General features: G+C 48.6%; 1 long non-coding RNA gene across 1 annotated transcript; it reads left to right on the top strand.

Annotated features, from left to right (window-relative positions):
* Nucleotides 1-3129: 3129 nt before the first annotated feature.
* On the top strand, nucleotides 3130-6432 carry LOC125942805 (uncharacterized). The gene is made up of 3 exons (XR_007465371.1): nucleotides 3130-3249; nucleotides 4256-4393; nucleotides 6200-6432. It is a non-coding gene; the product is annotated as an uncharacterized LOC125942805 (long non-coding RNA).
* Nucleotides 6433-8759: the final 2327 nt, after the last annotated feature.

The raw sequence follows: 8759 nt of genomic DNA, 5'->3' as shown, positions 1-8759 counted from the left end.
CTACGACAGGCCATAGAGGAGCAAATTTCTGAGACGCTACCAATCACCTTCCAGCATCTGCCTGTTTCCGCTTCTCTGACCTACGCTGAAGTCGTACGCAGACAGTCACCAGCAATACCGCTCAGCCCGGATCCTGGTCGACCCGCAAATGCCTTCTTCGCTGAGCTTGCGCCTGTTCACCCGAACCCGCCACCTTTTCGCCGTCCCGCGCCTCCGTTCACTAATCATTGGCGCACCCCGGACAACAGGCCTATTTGCTACTTCTATTGTCTGCCTGGCCATGTCGCACGTTTCTGCCGTCATCGTGACATCCGTCCTAGTGCGGGCGAAGACAATCGGCACTACTTTCGTTCTGAGCCACCGCGCCCGATGTCCTCCCATTCAACGATGGACACCTGCTCACCGAATCGCCGTGGCTACGACACACGTCGGTCGCCCTCACCACGCCGCCGTTCACTTTCCCCAATGGTTTGTCGCCCCCCACCAGTCCAAGCGGAAAACTAGCCCTCGCACTTCCGGAAGCAAGAACTGCGCTCCTGTTGACAACTTCAAGGCTTCGATTTCTACCTGCGAACGAAATAACCGTGAATACCGAAGGTGTTTCTTGTGCAAGCACTCGTTAATACTGGTGCTGCTGTGTCTATACTTAGTGGAGAACTGTGCCGCAAGTTACAAAAGATAACGATACCGCCTTCCGATGTCTCTCTGCGTACCGCGACGGCGCACCACATTCAACCTTCAGTGGCATGCACCGCTCGTCTTGTCATACAGGACATTTTGTACGCAGTCGAAATTGTCGTTTTTTCGCCATGTTCTCACGACGTTATTTTGGGTTGGGACGTTCTCGCAACTAACCATGACGTGGTTGACTGTGCGCGTGCCGAACTTGAGTTGTCGCCGATGTGTGCCGCCGCTTCTGACAAGCCAGCTTCTCGAGTGGTCGTCGCGGCGGACACTGACCTCCCTCCTTTGTCTTCTGTTTTTGTGCCACTTTCTTGCGACTCTGCTTCCGATTCCACCGCCCTGTTTGCGCCCTCCGAAGCCTTCACCTCTCGCAAGAACTTCCTCCTCCCTTTTGCAGTTCTCGTGGTAGAAAACTCTTGCAGCGCCATTTACGTCACGAATGTGTGGTCTTCCACAATCACGTTATACCGTGGTGAATGAATAGGCCGGCTTGAGGATATTGATTCTGCCTACTCTACTCAACTGCCTGACGACACGATAGGCCTTCTCGTCGACAGCATTACTTCTGCTACATCCGCCGATTCGTCCTCCTTAGAAGCATTCCTCCCGTCAATTGATTTCACACTCCCGCCTGCACAGCGTACCCAACTCTTGGAGCTGCTCGCCCGCTTTCGGACGTCATTCGATGATAGGCAGTCTTCCTTGGGCCGCACATCCGCCATCGTTCACCGCATTGACACTGGCACCCATGCACCCCTGCGCCAGCGTCCATACCGAGTTTCTCTAGCTGAGCGCCGTGTCATTGATGAACAAGTCAACAACATGCTTCATCGTGGCGTAATACAGCCCTCACACCCAGCTAGCACAAAAGAGATATAATCATTCTTATTCATGGATATTTCGCCTTGACCGTCAAAAATCTAGATTGAAGAAGTCAACATCGAGAAGGATTCAATTGGGATGGAAAAATCTTTCTATAAGGCGGATTTTAGAAGACGTTTAAAATCGCTTGTTCCAGCGGCCTACAATTATTGATTTTTTTGTTGTTGTTTTCTTCCGCTTTTTGGCGGGAAAAACGGACATTGGTTTTTGTTTTTGCTTCGCCCTGTTAGAAGAGAGTGCAATCAACCCTGGCGCGGGTGTTTGCATTGTGGTGAGTGAGCACTGAAGGGGCAGCTGCTTGCTCTTTATGCTCATAATGAAGTCCACAATAAAGAAGAAAAGTTACGCTGACCTTTCAGACCGTCAGAAGAGGCGTAGAGTTAATGACGAACCGATATCTGCCAGTCCTGTTGCCACGAGTACCGTCCAATAAGTATCATGGTAGGTTAATGAAAGTAGTAACCATGCTTCTAGTGAAGTATCCTCGCCACATGAGGATGCTCAATCCGAGGACAGTTTTCACGAAAGTGACCTTGCCTTGAAAGGAGAAAATGCAGAAGCACACACGCAAGATATTTCTAGATAATATTTTGTTCCACAAAACGACCCTCCTATGAGCGCGGGCATCGAAAATGGAGGTTCTTCGGACTATGCATCATCATCTGCAGAAAATCAGGCAAGTCTTTGTCCACGTAAATGTGTGGAATTTCAAGGATGGCTATGATGGGTTACAAGTCACCGAATTCCGCTTGTCCCAGTTTCTGAACTTCTCCGGAAACTAAGCACCACTTTCGACGTTGATTTTGTCATCGACGCGAGGACATTGTTGAACAGTCCTCGATACACTTCAACGCGATCTGTCCCTCCTGGCGAATATTGCCATTTTTCTGTGAAGGAAAATTTAGAACGCATGATTGCTGTGTTCCTGAGTGGCTGTCGAGGGTAGATCCCTTGACAACGCTCAGAGAATGTTAAATGACAATGTCAGCCAAGTTGGACTGACGGTTCAAACTGTAAAACGTTTTGATATTGTTTGTCGCAGTTTTCGTTTTGTCTGTTTGGTTAACCTGTTTTTCTTTGACCGAAAGGAAGAAAAAGACACCGTAGTCTAGTTGCTAGAGAACCGGCTGCTGTGACCCACGGCAGAAGTTCGATTCCATTATAGGTTGCACATCACTTGTTTGTATTATAAAGCGAGTTAGGAACCTACCTACCTACCGCAAAGTGCCAAGAATGAGGCATTAAAAAGTTCGACTTTTGTTATTTCAAATTATCTTTGTAAGGTGGCGCTAGTATTATGGTAGCAGCCGAATTTTTTATTTTCTTAGTTAAATTAGCTAGCATTTCTGTGCTTCAGGTACCGAGTACGAAGCCACACTGAGTATTTTTCTGCATTGCAGCAGCGTGTGTCGCAAGAGGATGCAGCGCCGTGACGTGTCATAGCGGCTACCTGACAAAGCGAGGAGTGGCGCGACGGCTCATCGGCGTCATCGCTTGCGCCGACGCAGTCTGAGCAGCCAAGCGGACTGCGCTCTCCGCGCAGCTTCCCTCCAGTTTGCGTAACTTTTGAACCCGCCGTTACATTGACCGTTATTTTTGTCAGGACCAGCCGTTAAGTTCCTGACGCGTATTCGTTCATGAACTGCGGAGCGCCAGACTGCCTTCCACATCTTCTTTGCTCACGTAAGTAGTCACGGCCACTTTGACACCTGTCGTGTTTAATTATTTACGGTTTTCAGGCGGGAGTTTTAGGTGGAAGTTTTAGGCGGTAATGAAGTTTTTCAATGAAAGCGCCTTGATTTTAACTGCAATCTCTAATATTGTTTAAGAGGCATGTTTACGTCTGCGTACGTTTCTTTTATTGTATGCGTATTCAGGTTTGCCAAAGCTGTCTAAAATTACCTCTGCGACGTTTCGTTGACCATTGATCGTTAGGAAGACGATGACATTCCCGTTTGGCGCAGAATGATTAGACGTGCTACGATCTTCGCGTAGCCACAGCGTTCTTCCGTCAACGCTCTTGTGCGAGATCACTCGTGTGTTTTTCCGAGCGTGAAAGGTGCCCGCGAATACACGCAAAACTGCCGAACGACTGGCCGCTCGAGGCAGTTTGCGTGTATTGGCAGGCACCTTTCACACTTGTAAAAACACTTTATGTAGCTCATATTGAGAAACAGAAAGCGGTATCAGGGGTTTCTCATGTTGCTTTACAATCTTCTCATTGACACTTTTGATCTAACTATAGTAATTGAGAAGTTAATTAATTAATTAGAACTAATTATCTAACTAGGCGGAATGCAAAAAATAATCTGAGTATCTCCAACATTACCTTGGTTCTGTCCTGGTACGTGGCACTTGCATATTTTTAAAGTTTGGCTAAAGTTAAATGAAACACCCTGCATGTAGTGCACTGTTGCCTTGTTTTTTGTAACATAATCCTGACAGCGTAGCTATTTACAGCATCTTTTTTTAGGATACCTAACATTTTTTGGCTTCAGTCATGCAACAAATAAATTTTGAGGTCGCACTGGCGTTTTCTTTTTGCAAGTCTGTGCAGTAACAAAATTCTGTTAAAAAAAGAAAAATTCCAATATACAGTTGTAATAGGCACTGCTGTTACATTATAAACATAGATACTCCGAGTTTATCAGCATAACAATAAAGAGTTTTTTTGTAACTTACTATGCAGGCACATACCTACGTGCAAGAGAGAAGGCGCGTGAGGGTGAAGACACCGATCATGTACCCTCTACAGGTGCCAAATGGGCAGACGAAAACGCCGCCGCCCAAAGGGCCACCACGAAACTCCTGAACTCCAAGAACCCAGGTAACTGTTATTTCATATTAAAGTCGTACGAATTAAATTTTCAGCGTGATACATATACAGTCGTATCTCTATAATTCGAACTCGAAGGAGCCCGAAAGTTTGTTCTAATTAAAGGAAAGACTTATTTCTGAAGTATTCGTGCACCACAGCACGACGTACGAATGGAGTCGTTAGATATCACGGCGCGCAAGCAGATGGCGAGTAGGGGCCACGAGACTGCCCACGTCGAGCAACGCGCTCGCAGAAAACGATGCTGTAGGGAGCGGGCGGCGCCAGCACGGCGGCGCCGGGCGCGCGCGGACACGTCAAAGGTGAGGGAGGAGGGCGTCAGGGAAGCGGATTTGGCTGAGCAGAGGTGACCCCGTCGCTTCGGTGGCTCCCCTCACTCTCCCTCTCAACTCCCTCGTAGCTCCCCCACCTTCGACTGTCTCCGTGCGCGCCCGCCGCCGGCCCGGCGCCAGCTTAACCCTCTCCCTTTCTTTTCCTGCCGTTGAAGCGAGCGTTGGCCGGTTGTGAGCAGTTTCGTTGGCGGGACTGGGCCTCCGTCGTAGCTCCTCTGCGTCGCAACCGCAGCGTTGAGACATCGACTCGAACACGCGTGTTACGGCGCGACGACGTAACGGCGACCATGCCATTTAAGAGAGAGAAATTTACGCCGCGGTTCTTTTTCTTTTATTGCGATAGAAATTATATGGGCACTCCAAGCGCATTTTTGCCGCCGTCGTCGTCGCCGTGATAATCCGTATAAAGTGCAACGGCGATGAAATCGTCGCCGCGCGCCATGTGTGGGTTTTAGTTTGTGGGCTCATTTCGGTGTAAGCAATAAATTGCACATGAAAGCACTCTAGATCATAATTGATATATAAACTGCACGAGCTTAACCTTTAACCCATTGCGTAACTATAATTATGTCACCAAGGTCAAAGTTAGTGAAACTGGGTGGAAAATTACGGCTTATGTTCCCACCTTGTGTGTGGATGACTCACTGTTTTTGTAAAAAAAATTCTTTACAAGTGCTTGGCAATGTTATTGTGTGGAGGTTTTCAAACAGGCAAGTCATAGGCGTGCAACATTTTAATGGTTTAATTACAGCAACTGAAGTTCTTACTGTATATGCTTGAAGCAGCCGTTCTGCAAATAGTCGCTGTTACTTAAGGTTGCACTCGTCTGCTGTCTTTTATTTTTTAAGGAATCGCAATATATTTGCTCAATTTGAAGTATGCGATGTGTTTGATAAACTGGTGTTTAGGTATATGCTCAAGCCTGCGCCATTTCTGAGTTGGCTATGTCATCTGTGGCAAATAAAATTGCGGTGGTGTAACAATGCTGTCACACTGAAGCTGTGCCTTTGCAGAGCCACACTTACCTCTTTTCTCGTACAACATTATCAGAAATGCATTATCTATTCCTTTCTTTGAATGCTAATTGGCACCTACTTCGCACGTGTTTAGGAGGCTGCTGTCATCTACCAGTCGCCAACTAGTCAAGACAACAGCCTCCTGAAAGCTAGCAAAATAGCCGACACTTACACTGGTTGGCGATTGTACATGCAACACCTTCAGTTAGATGTAAAGTATGTCTTCAAGGCAACAGAAGGGAATTTCACTTGTGATCGGTTAATGTTAGAACCATGTTAATAAAGGTGGAATGCTCGAAAACTGTGTGCTTGGACCAATATATTGTAGTGCTGCCCATTGCCAAGATATATTGCAGTGCTTATTGCCAATGCATTGAAAAACTATACGTTCACTAAGAAAAGTGTGCTTCAATTAATATACGTTTTACACATGCCTAATGTTTTTGCAGTAAGAAGACCTGCTGAATTAAGGAGCTACAGCCCAGCAGCCTGTTCGAAACCAGGTTTATCAAGGTCGATACCTGTAATGGACGTTACCCGGAGGCACTCATATTTAATGTTGATTGCTAGCTTGTCTAGTCGTGTTTACTTTTTGCAATAAAAAATGTTATTGCTGTATGTGTTTCGTGTATTGCACAAGCGCAAACCTGCATGCCGCCGGCCGGCGAAACGCCGCAGGGGCATGGGGAGAGGGAAGGAAAGGGAGACGAGGGGGGCGCTAGAGGGGAGGGTGAAAAAAAACGGATGTCAAAATCCTGATTGTAGCAGGATTCAATCTGTATTTTTAAATGCTTCTAATGGTCTTACAAAATCCCATTTCAAGACAGGATTTTTCGAAACTACTTTAAGCAGGATTCTAGAACTTCTTGCAATAGTCATATCCGCCGGACATTAGCAACGATATACGACCGTTTATCGCCTTCTAAACGGACTGCACGGATTTTTTAGTGCGTCTTTCAGACGTTCATTTAGTCTTGGCGAATCGGTATGGAAGCAGTTTTCTATCGCTTTTGTGCTAGCTGGGCACAGCCCTTCGGCTTCCCCAGTTGTGGTGGTAAAGAAAAAGGATGGTAGCATTAGATTTTGCGTTGATTATAGGCGCCTTAACAAGATCACACGAAAAGATGTTTATACGCTGCCCAGAATCGACGACGCTCTCGATTGCTTGCAAGGAGCAGAGTTCTTCTCCTCTTTGGACCTTTGATCTGGGTACTGACAGGTCCCTATGGATGAACCTGACCGTCCCAAGACTGCTTTTGTAACCCCAGACAGTTTATAGGAGTTTAACGTGATGCCTTTCGGCCTTTGTAATGCGCCTGCGACCTTCAAACGCCTCATGGACAACATTCTTAGAGGCCTCAAATGGCACACGTGTCTTTGTTACCTGGACGACGTCGTAGTCTTTTCGAACGACTTTGCCTCCCATTTTAGTCGCCTCGCAAGCGTCCTCACTTGCCTTTCAGACGCTGGATTGCAGCTTAATTTGAAGAAGTGCCACTTTGCCGCCCGCCGACTTAACATCTTAGGCCATGTTGTCAGCAAGGACGGTGTCCTTCCCGACCCTGCAAAGCTTCGCGCCGTCGCCGAGTTCCCCAGGCCGCCTACGCTGAAAGAACTCCGTAGCTTTATCGGGCTGGGGTCGTACTTTCGCCGATTCGTGCGTAATTTCGCGTCCATAATCGCCCCCTTAACGCAGCTGCGTGCCGACAGCCAAGGCATCTCGGCATGGTCTACAGCTTGCGAAGACGCGTTCGCCACATCACGCCGTCTTTTGATATCCCCACCTATCCTACGCCACTTTGACCCAGACGCTCCCACAGAAATCCACACGGACGCTAGTGGAGTAGGCCTCGGCGCTATTCTTGCCCAGCGTAAGTCTGGCTTCGAAGAGTGCGTCGTCTCTTACGCCAGCCGCACTCTCACCAAAGCGGAAACGAACTATTCAGTCACCGAAAAAGAATGCCTTGCAATCGTTTGGGCAATCACCAAATTTCGACCTTACGTATATGGCCGTCCATTTGACGTCGTGACTGATCACCATACCCTGTGCTGGTTGTCGTCGTTAAAGGACCCCTCTGGTCGCCTAGCTCGTTGGGTGCTTCGTCTACAGGACTATGACATCCGTGTTGTCTACCGGTCCGGCCGTAAGCATTCGGATGCCGACGCTCTTTCGTGCTCGCCACTGCCCGATGAGGATGGTGTTGCGTCTGTCCCCAGCTACGATTCTTCGCCTCTTACATGCACCGGCATGCCAGCTGAGCAAGCCGGGATCCTTGGATAGCCTCTCTTCTGGAGTATTTATCTCAGCCCTCACCACACACCACCGACCGCTCGCTTCGGCGCGCTGCTCGTCACTTTGCCATCCGCGATGGGCTTCTGTACCGCCACAACTACCTCTCTGACGGCCGTAAGTGGTTGCTGGTGATTCCTCGCAATTTACGTTCCGACATATGTGCCTCTTTTCATGCGGATCCGCAATGTGCCCATGCCGGTGTACTAAAGACGTATGCACGCCTCCGGCTTCGACACTACTGGCGCGGAATGTACCGCTTCGTACGCCAGTACGTCCGCTCGTGCTCCAAGTGCCAACGCCGCAAGAGCCCACCTAACAAGATTACAGGGCCGCTCCAACCATTGCCTTGTCCCTACCGGCCTTTCGGCCGTATCGGCATCGATTTGTACGGCCCTCTACCGTACACCCCAGATGGCAACCGCTGGGTTATCGTCGCCGTGGACCACCTCACGCGCTACGCTGAAACTTCAGCGCTTCCGGCGGCCTCAGCACGTGAAGTCGGCTTGTTCATCCTTCGCAACCTTGTTCTTCGACATGGTGCGGTTCGCGAGCTACTGAGTGACCGTGGTCGTTCATTCCTCTCCGAAGCTGTAGAAGCCCTCCTCCGTGAATGCAATATTGTCCATAGAACTACAAGCGCATATCATCCGCAAACGAATGGTATGACTGAACACTTTAATCGTACTCTCGGCGACATGCTCGCCATGTACGTTTCC

The sequence above is a fragment of the Dermacentor silvarum genome, chromosome 1 (assembly GCF_013339745.2).
Source record: "Dermacentor silvarum isolate Dsil-2018 chromosome 1, BIME_Dsil_1.4, whole genome shotgun sequence".
Classification (NCBI taxonomy): Eukaryota; Metazoa; Arthropoda; class Arachnida; order Ixodida; family Ixodidae; genus Dermacentor; species Dermacentor silvarum.
The sequence above is the reverse complement of the archived record's forward strand: the minus strand, read 5'-3'. Positions and strand labels throughout refer to the sequence as shown.